Here is an 18,848-nt window from a genome sequence, read left to right on the forward strand (position 1 = left end):
GTCTACATCTTAAATTAGAAAAAAAACATTATCTTTCTGATAAATAATCGAAGACACATCAGAAATATTTTAACAATAATTACAAAATTAAATTCGACCTTCAAACAATGGAAGGACAAAGGAATGACGCATCAGGTTAGTTTAGGGTTTTTTAAAAGATGCAATATTGGTTTAATGGTGGTGGTTTGGTGGTTTTACAGATTGTTACATGCACTTGGACAAAGTAATTAGCCGCCGTAAAATACAGGTACAAAGCTACCCTTGATAAGAAACTAAACCTTCAATTAAGATACAATGTTGGATATTTTCATAACCAAAACATAAACACGTGGAAGCATAAACCATAGATCGTTAGTCTCGAATCTATTAAAAGAAAACTTAAACATGAAAGAACGATTACATACCTTTGTTCCATTGAGATTTTTGGATCTGGAGACCAGGATGAGTTTTCTGGTTGATCTTAAGAACTCTATCTATAATCCCTCTGCACGAGACTCATGAATTTCTATGTGTATATCCCATGTCGTAGATCATCACATATTTATATAGGTAAAAATATAACTTAATGTGAGAGATATTTGAGATTTAGGAGATCTTGAGTCAAACCGGAAACTCAATCTACAAGATAAAATGGTAAGTGTATATATTTATTTATTAAAAAAATATGTCCATCAACAATTTTATATAATTTCCATAATAAATATAAAATTAATGATAACATTATTTATATATATTTTTTTGGGGTCCCAAAATATCCAACAATCTCCCACTGGACCACGAATATATAAATGTATATATAATTGTATAAGTGCTTTAATGAATATTATCATAATACTGATGCCCTTAAAAAATCTCGTCCATTAATCACAATAGTATAGGATCAAAGCGGTCTTCGTTACAATTTACATAACTAAACTCATTAATGGTCACATATACATGTATAATTAAATGACATAGATTAAACATAAATGTGTGGTTTTGAAATCAAAATAGATTTCCTATGAGTTCCTCTTTAGATTGAAGTGAGATCAAACTTCAAGTAAGTGCAACTAATAACTGAATTAACTGAATTCTTGATTCTGCACGGAAAATTATATATATATCTTTTTAAACAAAACATAAAGCACCATAAAACTCTCACTAAAACCAAATATCACACCAACGTGTAGTATGCTCATGAAAGACCTTGGTAGGTAATCCCTTCATAAGAGGATCCGCTATCATGGAGTTTGTCTAGATGTGCTTTATTAATATTTGTCCGTTTGCACTATTTCTTTAACAACCATAAACTTGATGTCAATATGCTTTGACTTATTAGAACTTCTGCTGTTGTTGGAATATAATATTGTTAACTTATTGTCACAACTTTAGTGGTCTTCCAATACTAATAATATACACCCTCGTGACAAATTTCCGCAACCATGTTTCATGATTTGATGCATCATAACATGCTACAAATTATGCTGCCATTATGGAAGAAGCTACCAAAGTCTATTCCATGAAATGACTCATCATGTTTTCATGTAAAGGTATCCCATTGTGATGTTAAAACATCTGATTTCCTATATTTAAGCAGTCTCTCTACAGATATCTCAAAACCCGTTTGTCTCCTTTCTTATGATCAAAAACTGGGTTGCGCAGATATCTGCCCAACATCCTACAATATAGGAATATGTACACACTTGAGAATACATCAAGTTCCTAACAAAGAAAATGTAAGGAATTGTCACACCCCTGGCCGAGGCAGAACATGCCGGGCTTTACGACTAAGTTCATGGATCACAGATAAACTGGATATATAACACAAGTACAACGATAAATAAAACAACATTCATATTTCATCATCAAATTCGAATGCATGGTTCTTACTAAATAATATAGTAGTTTCCTTAAACAGGTAGGCGAACATAATAAAAAGTAGTAAGCTAGATCGTCTGAGATTCATGAATATCCGTCGTCCGAATTTGCTTGAGCCCTGACAATACATGTATTTTGAAAGTCAACACGAGGTTGGTGAGAGTCACAGGTTTTCTGCTAACGCAGTAATACTTTTAAAAGTCCAAAAAGTATTATCCTTGTATATATGACAATAGTCCAAAAACAGTATTTGCGAAGAGTCTTTAAAAGCAAAAAATGTTTGTTGGTATGAGTAAATTCATGCTTTTAAAATGTACTTGTAATAACTCCTTGAAAGTCAAAATGTATCCTTTGTATAAGTAATTTCCATACTTAAAAATGTACTTGTAATGACTTATTGAAAGTCAAACTATATGCTTGTATAAGTAATTTCCTTACTTAAAATGTACTTGTAATAACTTCCTGGAAGTCAAAATATATGCTTTGTATAAGAAATTTCCATACTTAAAATGTACTTGTAATAACTTCTTGAAAGTCCAAAATGAATGCTTCGTATAAGTAATTTCCATACTTAAAATGTACTTGCAATAACTTCCTGAAAGTCCAAAATGAATGCTTTGTATAAGTAATTTACATACTTAAAATGTACTTGTAATAACTTCTTGAAAGTCCAAAATGAATGCTTTGTATAAGTAATTTCCATAATTAAAAATGTACATGAGGGAAACCAAACCTATGGTTGTAGTAAGAGAGAGAGATAGAGAGAGAGAGAGAGATTCGTGTTATTGTTTCTAGTGAGTTCTATAATCGAGCTATGGACGAAAAGTACCCCTCCCTATGACGCTTCATTGGACATCTTAGTATTGATCGTAGACACATATCACCTGCTACGATTGATCAGTCGAAGGTTGTAGCTAGCGACCGCAGGTGGGGTTGTTAACCATGTATAGATCTATACATAAGTACCTCGTTCTGAAGATTAACGATTATAACAATATGGGGTAGGATAAGTAATTATGGCGTGTTTGGCAGGGAGCTTTTTAAAGCGTTTGAGAGCTTCTAGCTTTTAGCTTTTGACAAAACGCTCTATTTTAAACAAAAACTTTGTTTGGTAGTACGAGCGTTTAGCTTTTATTTTAAACAAAACGCTCCAAATCTAAAAGCTACTTCATGTAGCGTTTAACAAAACGCTACTGAGATTTTGAAATCAATTTCCATAATTACCCTTAAAAATATATTTATATATTTATTTATTTTTAATCAATTGTCATTTTATGTAATTTTGTATATTTCAAAAGCTTCCGGCTACTTTTGCCAAAAACTCATATAACAAATAAAAGCTACAGTTTCCTGCTACCAGCTACCAGCTACCCGCTACACGCTACCCGCTACCCGCTTCCAGCTAACAACTACTTTTGTCAAACACGCCCTTAAACTCAAGTAATGAATAGTAGCGTCTCACTCAAAAACCATTAACGAAAAGTTATGAATAACTCTCAGCCCTAACTTAATTAAAATTAAGTACCAGGCCTAATGAATTTCACAGTATAGCATTTGTAAAAGTCGAGTATGGTTGTCGTATTTATAAAAGTATAAACTACTCGCTTTTATAGAGAAATGTAGTTCAACATAGCGATCTTGTATGAGTGTGTAAAGCCTTATGCATAAAAGTATTAAAGGGTAGTAGTCTTTGAAACTTTGAAATACCTTAAAGCCTTATGCATAAAAGTATTCATATAATGAATTTCATAGTATAATATTCATAAAAGTCGGGTATGGTTAACGTATTTATAATAGTATAAATTATTCGCTTTCATAGAAAAATTTATTTCAATGTCATGATGTTGTATATGTATGTAAAGTCTTACGCAATAAAGTATTCATGTATAGAAGTCTTTGAAACTTTGAAATACTTTAAACTTATAGCATGCATATCATATGAGGCTTATGTATTTTGTAATATAAATATTGTGTAGCACATGTATTCTCCCCCAAAACGAATAAATATAAAAGAAGGGTCGTAACTCTCACCTCGGTATGCGGTTAGCGAGTTGTTTTCGAGAGTTGGATGCGAGAACCGGGATGCGTTGTTGTGAATTTGAACTTCCGAGATTAGATTAGTCTTGATGATTGAAGAGACTATAGAAATCTCTAATGATGGTGGGAGGCATCCCGAGTGGCATAAATTCCGAGATGCAGAAGTTCCAAGGTGAAACAGTGCCGAGATTTGTTGAAACTCCGAGGATAGAAAAGTCCAAAATAGTAAAAGTTCCAAGATGGGCATAAAATATGAGGTTAGAAGGTCTGAGATAAAACAAATCAGAACCTGATGGAAATTCTGAAGTTAAAAGCTCTGAAAATGAGAAAAGGTGCGAAATGCCAAAAATCCGAAGTGGAGCTCCGAAATGGAAAAATCCGAAACTGACCAGAGTTCCGCTGTTGATGTCCGAAGCTGCTGAAGTCTGAATTGAAGTCAGCAGACTTCCGAGGTTGGTTGAATTCCAAAGTGGTCAGACTCCAAGGTGAGCAGGATCCGAGGCCGAGGTGAGTCCAAAGCTGCTCAGTAGAGTCCGAAGCAGGAGGGAAGATCCGAGGCTGCTGGGTCCGAGACTGAGAGGTCCGAAGCCAGCAGGTCCTAAATGGCTAAAACTCCGAAATTGGCTTACTGTTTTCAGTTTTCTTCTCTCCTTTCGAGTGGGTTTCAACCAATTGAAAGGTTGGGATAATATGGGAGATTAATGAATCTGTTCTAAGTGTGGTGATGAGTGATTTAGGATAATGAAATAATTTTGTGAGTTGGTTACTGAAGGAGATTCGGGAGAGATTTACAAGAAACTTGGGAGAGATTTGAGAGAGATTTGCAAGACTTGGGATATTAGAGAGACAAAGAAAAAAGAGAGTTTTGGGAGAGGAAGAAGTGAGAGAAATTCAAGAGAGGAAAAAGAGAGAGCTGAAATGGTGAGGAGGTGACCTCTATTTATAGTGGGAGGAGACACCCCTTGGCCAAAGAGGCCATGCTCTCTAAGTCAAATCAGGTACTATTCATGTAACTTTGAGACGGAGTGTAAGAAAAAGGTTTGGGATGGAGTGCAAGCAAAAAGGAAAAGAGGGATGGGGATAAGCACGTGGGAAAAATCTCAGGGAAGGGCTGATGATTTTTGTCATTTCCAAATCTACTGGGTCCCACCCAAAAGTTTGCATCCTCTTTAATGGCTTAAAAGTACACATAGTCGGGTACGTCGGGATCCGGATGTCAAGAATATTTTTCGAATATACCAATGGATTGGATTTAACTCAAGGATTTCAAAAACCCGAACGGATTAATTTTTGGAGTTACGGGATTCTGGGAAATCGAGTTCGAAGTTTTGCCTCTAAACGAATCACTACGTCTATTTTCGCTACTTTTGTAAATATTCTTACTAAAAATATTTCGAGTATGAAATTAAATAATAGACTATAGTCTGATTCCAAAAATGCTCTCAGAAACTTTGTCAACAAAGCATAAATACCTCAAGGGTGTGAAATAGTTTACCTAAAACAGGTAAAACGAGTGTTATGCCGGTTTGTTTTCTTAAAACTGTCGTATCTTTTGCATACGAACTCCGTTTTGGACGTTCTTTACATTTTCAGAAACAGGGGAACACGTACTATGAGTCTAGAATAATTGCTTCGCTCAAAACTGCTTATTATGAATTTTCAGTTTTTTTTAGACGCCCAAATTAGGGTTGCAGTTTGAGTTGTTTGGTCCGTCCGTTAGTTTACATATTTGGAAGTAAGTTTTCATCGGATATCTCGAAATGAGCCCACTTAATTTATAAAAGACACAATAAAACTCAATGAGTCGAATTACAACGAGATTGGTTGTCATAAATTTTAGACCTAAATTTCGGGATGTCACAAGAATCTTTTACATCTTTATAACTGTAAGGTTAATTTTACGAAATGATTGAGAATGAAGTTATCACTTTTAGCAACAAAAGTGTCACCTGGTTTGTGGTTTTCATGCTAAATCTTTCAATCTTATTGATGTCGCCTTTTATTGATAATCCTAGAATTTCATGAGATTTGTCTTATTAAATTTGGATTCCTAATACAAAATCGGCTTCCCCAAGATCCTTCGTTTCAAAATACTTTAATCTATTGATGGCCAACAATATGCCATCAATATACAAAACCAGGTTAATATATTTATTTATGTACCCCCACTAAATTTTTGATAAACGCGATTATCTACTATATTTTCTTCAAAACCAAATGAGATAATTTATTGATGAAACGTGTGTACTACAGATGGGATATCCTAAGTTGAGGTTGATGCTGGCATTTCTGCACTAAGGCTAGTAATTCTTGGTTTTAGAGCAATTTACATTTTTGGTCCCTGGGTATAGATAATTTTTGCAGTTTTGGTCCTTGTTCCAAGTAAAATTACTAAATATCGTCATTTTACTTGGAACAGGGACCAAAAATGTTGCAAAAAGAAAAATTGCAAGAGAAAACATTTTGGGACCAAACTTGCAAAAATCATATATATCTAGGGACCGAAAATATAATTTCTATTGGTTTTATCACAGAAAGTCTTGAGAAGTTGTAATGTCCCACTTATAAGACCCAATAACTTTTCATTTTTAAATTACTAAAATAGTACATCATCTCAATTTCATAAACCAAGGTAATCAAAACTCTATTAATACATCATTGTTATCAGAGTAAATCACAGAATGCAGAAACATGCGGTGTGTGCCATGCAATCATCCCGAGCTCTTCCATTTGAAAACCGAAGTACCTGAAACATAAACTAAAAACCATAAGCACAAAGCTTAGTGAGTTCCCCAAGATGCCACATACACACATACATAAATCAACTATTGGGCCCCCACCCTCCATCAGGCCTCGCCTGGTATCGAGTCCCACTCGACCTTGAGCCCCTCCCGACATAAACCCCCGATCGGCTTCGAGCCCCGCCCGGCATCGAGCCCCGCTAGGATTATAGATCTATCAATCACTAGGCCCCGCCCGATACACACCTAATCATATAACCATATAATCATATAAACATATAATCTTACGAGCACATGCAATAATCACAAATATTATAGCATACCATACACTCATCGAACCCCGCCCGACATCGGGCCTCGGCCGGTAAGCATAAAAACACATACTGATAACTAGCATATAATATACTCATTGTGCCCCGCCTGGCATCGGTCCTTGCCCGATAAGCATATCATCACACAACACATGCAAGAGTCACGCATACATCTAGCATCCTAACATATAAACCATGGGTCGACATTGGTGCCTTTGACCCACTAAACCCAGTCAGGAAACTCACCTTGCACTTCTGAATCCCACAGATAAATCTCTAGCTGTTGGCCCGCTAAAATCCCCACGCTATAATCACAAAACATAAACCAAATATATACTGGGATCTCAACTCATACTAAAAGTATGAACTAGTCTAAAAGACCTTTTGATGAGTTTTGCGCATTCTAACACTCCTAAGTGTACATGCAACCCTAAATACCTTGGATCTATGTTTTCTCTATTATACATGCAATTATGAACTTTCCAAGGTATTACCCTATCTAGCATACAATACTTGATACTTGGGTAATCAAATGGATAGAATACATACCTTTGTTTGATGTAGCTTGTCTCCATGAAGCTTGAGTGCCTAGTGCCCCAAGTGTGACACCTCAAATGGTTCACACAACACCAAATGCACATGGAATGACTTGAGAGAGATGGAACACTCCTTGAAATCGTCTAGCCCTCATATTCACACATTAGTGCACGATTTCTTGAGCCATGGGATTCTTTTATATGGTGGCTATTAGGGTTACACCATGTAACTCATAACTTTACCCATTCCTTATGCTCCATGGATTTTAACCTCCATGGAGTATCCATGGGTCACCCCATGGACTTAGTCCAACATAAGGAATCTTGGATCACAAGCCCACATATATAAGAATGAATGATTTACACAATCAACCCATATATTTAATTAGTCTCCTTTTGATCACTTAATTAATTCCAAATTAATTCTTGATCAATACTAATTAAATAACCTTATTAATATATTAGAACTTATAATATATTAACCAACCTTAAGTGTTATTTCTCTCATTATAGTCTATCCAAATGCATGATGCCATGCAACCCAAATGGACCATGCCGGGTCGGGTCAAGTCTTACCAATTATAGTTATGGACTTAGACATTAATCCAACAGTCTCCCACTTGGATAAGTCTAAAACTATTATTGCGTATGACTTCAGGAACCGATCAACAATCGTAGCTCTCAAAAGCTTCTGTCGAACTCTGACCTTGTCGATGAACTCTGACCTTTGTCAATGACTTGTCCATTAGATAAGGGATCATATATTCCTCCATTCTAGATATCATATGGACTGAGACATGGATTATCAATCATTCTCTCTGTCCATTTGTTGTTTCCCGATTTCCGATTCATGATGACTGACTGCTTGAACAAATCAAATCAGTCCTGGCTTGGCCAAGCACTCACATGTATCATCTTTAAATCATCGAGGGGCCCACATATATCGCTTTTATCCCGAAGGTAAAAGGAATGGATAAACTTCGACTAATATGGCTTGTTCTACTACTTGTTGAATCATACACATTTTATAACATCGAGTTACCGAATGCGTTTTTGTGCAATCAATGTACAACCAACTCATAGTAACAATTCATATCTCTAGGTTTTAAGAATATAAGATATTATCGTCTCATGATCACTCGTGATAAAATCCATGAAGTGATTCAAATGAGCGCGGGTTGAATCCAATACTCAGAACTTATGAGCACTCATGAGTGTTGTAGCACCACTTTGTCCACCAACTTGGACCTCTACAAACCAACCCATGACAGTCTTAATTCATATCTACTTCCAACATATGACCGACTGTGGATGGTTTGAATAACTTAATCATTCAGGAAGAGCGACTTAGTTATTCTGGAAGTCAAAACATGCAAAGTGAAACACAAGAATAAATGAATCAAATATGGTATCAAACCCTATGAATATAAATAAACACTTTTATTTATCACCATACTGATTACTCATTATTCATTGTTTCGGTTTTATCAACTTTATACTTGAATTAAAAACACTAGTTGTCCCATGCTCCAAGCATGTACACTATGTTTTTCTTAAACAATAGCTTTGCCATACACCAAGTATGCACTCTATGTTTTTCTATGATCCTTACTTTGTGAAATAAACCAATTGAACATAATTTCAATGATTCTAATTTCACACTCCCAAATCCTTATCGAAAAATGTGAGAATTTCAAATTCCTATCATTTATCGAAATCTATTTAGATTTTAAACTTATATGCACTGACCCTCCTGTAATGAATATGTACAAAGTCACAAAGACTTGTCAACAGTCATTATAAGGTATTCCAATGGAGATCAACTCCATGGAAACTAAGTCTCATATTCAAAGTACATTGCTTTGGACATGCTTCTTGCATTAAGTTTTCTAATCTTACACAGATAACTTCTACCTATGGAGACAACTCCATATTCTCATTTTGACTATCACTTCTGAATAAGAGATGCCTCTTTTCAGAATATGTCAATATGGTCCTTCCAAAATGAGCACTATACTTCCAACTGTCCCTGAGCAACCAATCTTTGGTAAACCTCAGATTGTCCTCGACAATTGCTTAATCATTTTAGTCATATCCAATTCTAGACCTTTTCCCTTCTTAATGCCTCTGGGCATTTGGAAAAATTTAGAAATGAAAAATATTATAGCACATGCAATCGATCCTGTACCCAAAGCAAATGGTACAGGATTCATGATGTCTCACATAAAGACATGATTCTAGACCAGTCTTTTGCTACAATATTTTTATTTGCCATGTTTTCAAAATTTGACTATGAAGAGGGATGCCGTAATCATAATCGAATTTTGAGAACGCAATATATAAAATTTCCTTAAGTTGAACCAATACAACATGAAATTCATATATATATTCTTGACTAATGATGATTAAGGTCTCAATCTAAGCCTTTAGAACTGAAATGAAGTATATCCTCTCCCTTAATTATAGAAAAACAACTTTTTCAATCCTTGCAGCCTCACGAATTGAAACTTTTGTTTTCTATAATTAACATTGCTAACTTGCAACACTAACAATAATTATCATGCTCCCACTAACATGATGATTATTAGCATAACACTTATGCTCCCACTAGCTTTGACATGTACTCAGAAATCAGCTGGACTTCTAGAAATCAATACTTTATTGACTTCCTTACCAAACTTCAGATTTCTGATACGAGATGCTTTGATAAAACTTTATCAAAATCATACACCTTTCCTTAGATAGCATGCATGTGTGTCTAAACAATTTCAGAACTATGAAAAGGGATGTCGTAATCATAGTCTCAATTGTTTAGACCTTTTGCCATCTGCTTCAAATCTACTTGGTGGAAGTGTTTCCTCACCATCATTTTCATGAATCGGAGAGAAACCTTATGACCCTTAGATTTTATGGTGTATGCGTTCTTATCCATGTGAATCGTCAAAACCATAGTCACAAGACAAGGATAATGACAAATCCAAACTCATATGGACTGAACTTATGCAATCTTAACTTCTTGCCACCTGGCAGTACAGGGCCTGCCATTGCTTCCAAGTTGTTATGCAACCAATTGAGAACTTTCAGAACTCCTATGCAAAGCCAACTTTAACTGGAATGGGCACAGAATATGTCAACATGATAGGTTATAAACCTCAAGTCGTGTGCTAGTGAAGAACCTCAGGTTTTATTCTTGATTAGTTCTTGAAATTCTTTTTAGGATCTTTAAGACTCCCACTGTCCTCTTGACATATAAGACTATCTTGCCAAATATTCAAGAGATAGTGCAGATTCTTTATCAAGACTAACACTTCACACAATTGGCCTTAGTTGGTCTTTGTTTAATCCAAAACATCACAACTTACCAACTTCAAATGTACAAGAGTAGACACTTTTACTCTTACATTTGACAAGTGTTATAAACCTTTCTTTAAGATATGTCACTCAACTTATAGTCTTGGAGTATGACTCTAAGACTTGTTTTGAAACGAAGTATGACTCATCTTCTTGATTTAACCATTTCAACAATTCATGACTCCTCTTCTTAGTCATAAGAATGCACTAAGATGTCCTTAGAAGACCAATTGTGATGTGGTTCTTTAATCATTAAGATGATCACAAAACATGATACTAAAGTACTCTCCCATCTTTTCAGATTTGAGAAACTTTTATCTATTTGCCTAATTTGATTCTTCCCATTCGTTCTGCCATACATTGAGACTTTTCCAATGTTTCAGAATTATACTTAAACTTGTAAGTATAACTATATTTACTAAAATTTAGTAAATCATGACGAATAGTCTTAACGAGCTTTGTGGTGGACTTGACCAGTGCATAAGAATGTGTACTCGATCCCTTTAGTCCTTAACTTGACTCACATATCCATGTGAACAAGTCTTAATTTTCCAATGCTTGAAAGTTCTCATTCATCATACGATTCAACTTGCATGATTCCAAGTTTCTATCCAACTGAAGCCTTGGGAATGAGAATCTTTCCTTATTTGGTAAATTATGACACTACCACAAATGAAAGAATCAAGTCCATTTTTTTTTCAAATATTGCTATCAATGGAATCATATAAACAACCATTTTTCACAAATGCCACTTGTAAGGATATTTAAAATAAATATAAAATTAAAAACTTTTATTTTATTTCAAAACTTTGCGGAAAAAACTTATCCTTATAGTGCAAATGCATACGGAAAAACTTGTTGTTATCTATTCCTAAGCAATATATCATAACTCCTAAGTAACAGCTTCAAAATTCTGATGCGATCGAAATCCACCTACGCGATCAGAATCAGCATATACTTCCTTTAAGCTTTCTCTCTATTCTTTGATTCTTAAAACATCAACATGTGACCCAGTCACATCATGTAATGAGGATCTTAGAATAGAAACTTAACAGAGTTAGATAATGGGCTCTACCTGAAGTAGAGTCAGACTTATTGACTTTAACATCCTTAGGTAAACTTGGCAGCTTTGCAATCAACGCCCCTTCCTTTGGCAAAATAAACATATGGACCCTTTGGTAATGGGACTATCTTAGACTTAGCCTTTCTCCTTACCATTTGGTCAACCGGGTTGACTATGGCCAATCCCTTTCCATTGGGAAGAGAATGCTTTTTCTGGATTTCCAGTGTCACCATTGTCACTGTCCATAAAGTTTTTGGGAAGTTGATCTTCTAATCAAATTTGCTTTACTATCGTTCCAAATCATTGCTGATTCAGCAGCACCAAGCAAATAGATATGATCATTAAGGTTCATGTCATAGTCTGTTTCATAGTAGTCCCAAAGGAACTCACTATGTGACTTAGAAAGTGATTGAACATCCAACTTTCTCAAGACTTTGACACCCAACTCTCCCAGCTTGTCAATATGTGACTTCATCTCTAAGATGTGATCACACATAGACCTTGCTTGCCATTAGGGCTTGAGTGACCTTGAACTTGTGGGTTAGGGAGAATAATTGGAGGAGGTGGAGGAAGTAAAGTTCCAAGAGATTTGGGAAGATCATAGATGTCTGAACTAGACATCTTTTGGGAGATATTCAAGATAGTTGATCTAAAGTCCTTAATATAACACCCAATATGAAATATTAAGGCTAGGATCCAACAACCTATTTATAACTGGAAGAGGGATGCCGTAATCCGAGTTATAAAATAGTTGAAGGTAGGTAAATGACGATTTACCAATTTCCACCATGAAAAACGAAATAATGTAATTAGGTTTTTAATTGGATTTGAAACTCCTAGATCTTTTGAGATTCATTGAACTTTTCAATGACATGTTTCAATCTCGAGTGTGCCCTTCAGGTTTTGTGACTGGGATGCCGAGGATCACAAAACAAGGTGTGAAGTAACCATGCAAATATACTTGGTACCCTTAATATTTACCCCTCAATCGATGTGCCGGTTAACCACACGAGCTCCACCGATACTATGATAAATATTAAGTTACCCTTTGCCTACTTTGTTAAATCCAGGTTAGTGTGCCGGTTAACCACACACGCTCCACTAACGGTTTAAAAAAAGTGCAAAGTGTAATTTCATGGATTAGCACCTTATTTACATTTTCCTAAGTAACTAAGATTGGGAATTTATAAAAAGTTTAGTTACTTAGTATTTATCATTAATACTTTTAATGAAGGGAGAATTATAGTCCTTGTCCACCAGTCAAGGAAGCGGTGGGTGAGAGTGGACACCCATTAAACTGTCATTTTATAGGCAGTAACCTTATACCCCCCTTATAGACCGGCTTCGTGAATGAGGCCTACTAACGGTAAGACTGACTTGCTCTTATACATATATTTATTATTAACTTATAATACTATAAAGTATAAGGGTTGAATTTTAACTTTTAAAATTCTAAGGGCTAACTTGGAATTAAAGTATTCATGGGGAAAACTTTACAAATTCCAAAACTTGAGGGCAAGTTTTGAAAATATTCAAAACTAATTAATTCCATAACTTATGTGTTTAAAGTAGTTTTAATTAAAAAAAAAACTCTTCAAGTTCCATAACTTGAGGACAAGTTATGGAAGACTTTAAACTAATAAAAGAATGTAACTTTTCTTTATTTTTGTAACTTATGGAACTAATTAAGGTTACACATTTTATCATTTAATGAAGTGACTCTTGAACCTCCATAACTTGAGGACAAGTTATGGAGTCATAAAACCATTTAATGAGGACAAAACTCTTCATTTTTGTAACCATTGCCAACTTTTTATGAGTTTTATGAAACTTAAATGTGACTTTTCATATAACTTGAGGACAAGTTACAAAAACACATTTTAGAATCAACTCTTAGATTAAAATGGATTGAAAACACATAATCAATTAACTTTTCTATTAATCTAATAAACTCATATGAACAAAGATAATTCACATCAAAATTTTCAATTAATTAGCATAACTTTTAAACTAATACAATTCGATTTTTCAGCTAATTTTGCAAGTATAACAAGAAAACAAGCCTTGGCTCTGATACCACTGATGGGTTTTGCGCATTCTAACACTCCTAAGTGTACATGCAACCCTAAATACCTTGGATCTATGTTTTCTCTATTATACATGCAATTATGAACTTTCCAAGGTATTACCCTATCTAGCATACAATACTTGATACTTGGGTAATCAAATGGATAGAATACATACCTTTGTTTGATGTAGCTTGTCTCCATGAAGCTTGAGTGCCTAGTGCCCCAAGTGTGACACCTCAAATGGTTCACACAACACCAAATACACATGGAATGGCTTGAGAGAGATGGAACACTCCTTGAAATCGTCTAGCCCTCATATTCACACATTAGTGCACGATTTCTTGAGCCATGGGATTCTTTTATATGGTGGCTATTAGGGTTACACCATGTAACTCATAACTTTACCCATTCCTTATGCTCCATGGATTTTAACCTCCATGGACTATCCATGGGTCACCCCATGGACTTAGTCCAACATAAGGAATCTTGGATCACAAGCCCACATATATAAGAATGAATGATTTACACAATCAACCCATATATTTAATTAGTCTCCTTTTGATCACTTAATTAATTCCAAATTAATTCTTGATCAATACTAATTAAATAACCTTATTAATATATTAGAACTTATAATATATTAACCAACCTTAAGTGTTATTTCTCTCATTATAGTCTATCCAAATGCATGATGCCATGCAACCTAAATGGACCATGCCGGGTCGGGTCAAGTCTTACCAATTATAGTTATGGACTTAGACATTAATCCAACACCTTTTTACCCTCTCCATAACTTTGCACAAGGCCAAGGCCCAATCCAACAATCTAATGGCCCAATTTTCCAAATTGGGCCCAAATCCCATAGTAGGCCTCCACAAATAAATATCAGCCCAAAACCAGATGGCCCAAAAGGGCCCAAAGCAACTAATCCCAAAAAGATGGCCCAAACCGAATCCCAAACACCGAAATCCTATTCTGCTGAGTACGCGGGGCGTACTCAACTTGTACACTAAGCGTAATGACTTAAGGGCTTGTACGCTACGCACACAGGCTTGTACGCCCATCGTACTTCTCCATTCAGCCCAAACTCATTTTTCTTTCTTAGTCCGTTAAGACATTAATTCAAAACATAGATCTGACTTCCTTGAGTTGGATAATCACGTAAATTTGTTTAGTTTATGTTTATGCATGACTAAATGAAGCTCTTAAAGCTCAAAAGGACTTATTGGGTGACTTAACACATGCATGTGACCTTAAACCTCATAAAGCTTGCACCTTTATGCATAAGAACTGATGGGTTTTGAGCATTCTAACACTCCTATGGTGTACATGCAAATCTATAAACCTTGGATCTATGTTTTCTCTATTATACATGCAAATATTCAATATTCCAAGGTTTCATCCTAACTAGCATATTATGAAGCAACTACACTACAAGAATCTAGTATAATGACATACCTTTTGATGGAGCTTGAAGTGTTGAAATTTAAGAGCCTTGTGCCCCAAGTGTTGCACCTCAAATGGTTCACACAACACCAAGAACCCTTGGAATAACTTTAGAGTAAGGATACTTGCACCAATTCGGTTTTGCCCTCTTGTGTACACACACTAGTGCCCATTTCATGAACTAGGGACCTCTTCATATAGTGTGGAGGATTAGGGTTACATTCATGTAAACCCTAATACCCATGACCTTTCATTTCCATAGGATCCATGGGTTAAACACTCCACGGACTATCCATGAAAGCTTAGCCCAACCTAAATGAACTTGGCCCATCCTATATATATAAGAGTCCATACTTAATTAGTTCCTTTTGATCACTAAATTAATTCTAAATTAATTCTTGATCAATACTAATTAGATAATGTGATTTCATATTAATATATTAGAAATTATAATATATTAATATAAATCATAAGTATCCTTTTTCTCATTTTGTCTATCCAATTGTTCCGATGGCATGCAACCCAAATGGACCATGCCAAATCGGGTCAAGTACATACCAATTATAGTTATGGACTTAGACACTAATCCAACAGTCTCCCACTTGGATAAGTATAAAACTATTGTTGCGTATGACTCCAAAACCCGACTAGCAATCGTAGCTCTTAATGCCGCTGTCGAACACTGACCTAGTCAATGACTTGTCCATTAGATAAGGGATCATATATTCCTCCATTCTAGATATCATATGGACTGAGACATGGATTATAATCATTCTATCTGTCCATTTGTTGTTTCACGATTTCCGATTTATGACGACCGACTAATTGAACAAATCAAATCAGTCCAGGCTTGGCCAAGCACTTAGGGGTGTCATCACTAAATCATCGAGGGGCCCACATATATCGCTTTTATCCCTACAAGGGTAAAAGGAATGGATAAACTTCGACTCATATGCTTGTTCTACTACTTGTTGAATCATACACAAAGGCATGTTTGATAACATCGAGTTACCAATGCGTTTTCGTACAATCAATGTATAACCAAATCATAGTCAACAACTCATATCTCTCGGTTTGAAGAATATAATATATTATCGTCTCATGATCACTCGTGATAAAATCCATGAAGTGATTCAAATGAGCGTGGGTTTGATCCAATACTCAGAACTTATGAGCACTCATGAATGTTGTAGCAACTCTTGCTATGTCCAACACCTTAGAAATCTACAAGCCAACTTCATGACAGTCTTGATTCATACCTACTTCCAACATATGACCGACTGTGGAGAATTTGAATAACTTAGTTATTCGGGAAGTCAAAACATGCAAAGTGAAACACAAGAATAATACTAATTCAATATGGACCTAAGCACCTTTGAGAGTAAATAGAACACCTTTTATTTAAACACCATATTGATTACTCATTATTCATTGTATGATGTTTCAAATATCAACTTTATACTTGAATCAAAACAATAGTCAGGCCATGCTCTAAGCATGCACACTATGTTTATCCAAACTATAGTTATGCCATACACCAAGTATGCACACTATGTTTTCTATGATCCTTACTTTGTGGAATAGATCAATTGAACATAATTTCAATGATTCTCATTTCACAATCCCGAATACTTATCGTAAATGTAAGAATTCTAAATTCCTGCCATTTACCAAAATCTGTTAGATTCTAAACTTATATGCATTGATCCTCTTGTAATGACTATGCACAAAGTCACAAAGACTTGTCCACAGACATTACAAAGTATTCCAATGGAGATCATTCTATGGAAACGAAGTCTCAAATTCAAAGTACATTGATTTGAACATCCTTCTTGCATTACGTTTCCTAATCTTACACAAATTTAATGAATAACTTCCACCTATGGGAACATTTCCATATTCCCATTTTGACTATCACTTCTGAACAAGAGCTACCTCTTTTTAGAATATGCCAATATGACCCTTTCCAAAAAATTTACACCATACTTCCAACTATCCATGAGCAACCAATCTTTGGTAAACCTTAGATTGTCCTCGACAATTGCTTAATCAATTTAGTCATATCCAGTTCTAGTACTTTTTCCCTCTTAATGCCATAGGCATTTGGAAAAATTTAGTACATATGAATATTATAGCACATGCAATCGATCCTATATCCGAAGCATATGGGACACGATTCATGATGTATCACATAAAGAAATGATTCTAGATCAGTCTTTTGCTACAATATTTTTTTATTTGCCATGTTTTCATAATTCGACTATGAAGAAGGATGCCGTAATCATAATCGAATTTGAGAATGCAATATATATAGAATTTCCTTATGTAGAACTATTCCAACATAAAATTCATATATATATATATATATATATATATATATATATATATATATATATATATATATATATCCTTGACTAAAGATGATTAAAATCTCAATCTAAGCTTTTAGAATTGAAATGAAGTATAATTTTCTCTCCCTTAATTATAGCAAAACAACTTTTTCCGAATTGAAACTTTTGTTTTCTATAATTAACATTGCTAACTTGCAACACTTACCATAATTATCATGCTCCCACTCAACATGATGATTATTGGCATAACACTTATGCTCCCACTAGCTTTGACATGTACTCAGAAATCAACTGAACTTCTAGAAAACAATACTTTATTGACTTTCATACCAAAGTTCATATTTCTGATACAAGATGCTTTGATAAAACTTTATTAAAAACATACACCTTTCCTTAGATAGCTCACATGTGTGTCTAAACAATCTTAGAACTATGAAAAGGGATGCCGTAATCATAGTCCCAATTGTTTAGACCTTTGTCATTTCTCACAAGTCCATGTTAGTGTGTCGGTTAACCACACACACTCCATTAACAACTTTGAGAATGAAAAAAATATCATAATTGCTATCTACTTAAAATCTCCTTACTGAAAGCGTTTCCTCACCATCATTTTCATGAATCGGAGAGAAACCTTATGACACTTAGATTTTATGGTGTATGTGTTCCTATCCATGTGAATTTGACAAAACCATAATCACAAGACAAGGTTAGCGACAAATCCAAACTCATATGGACTAAACTTGTGCAATCTTAAATTCTTGTCACCTGGCGGCACAAGGGCCTGTCATTGCTTCCAAGTAGTTATGCGAACAACTGAGAACATGTAGAACTCAGATGCATAGTCAACTTTAACTGGAATGGGCACAGAAATAGGAATATGTTAACACGATAGGTTATAACCTCAAGTCGTGTGCTAGTGATAAACTACATGTTTTATTCTTGATTAGTTCTTGAAACTCTTTCAGGATCTTCAAGACTCCCACTGTCCTCTTGACATATAAGACTCTCTTGCCAAGACCTATTCCTTGACAAACAAATATTCAAGAGATAGTTCAGATTCTTATCAAGACAAACACTTCACATAAT

At 35.0% G+C, this 18,848-nt stretch overlaps 1 pseudogene; it reads left to right on the forward strand.

The window, feature by feature from the left end:
* The window catches only part of LOC145140161 (peptide-N4-(N-acetyl-beta-glucosaminyl)asparagine amidase A-like), a 62,819-nt pseudogene that overhangs the window by 13,933 nt on the left and 30,038 nt on the right, over window positions 1-18,848 (forward strand).

This window comes from Lactuca virosa, chromosome 9 (genome assembly GCF_052849685.1).
Source record: "Lactuca virosa cultivar CGN04683 chromosome 9, Lactuca_virosa_CGN04683_v6, whole genome shotgun sequence".
Taxonomy (NCBI): domain Eukaryota; kingdom Viridiplantae; phylum Streptophyta; class Magnoliopsida; order Asterales; family Asteraceae; genus Lactuca; species Lactuca virosa.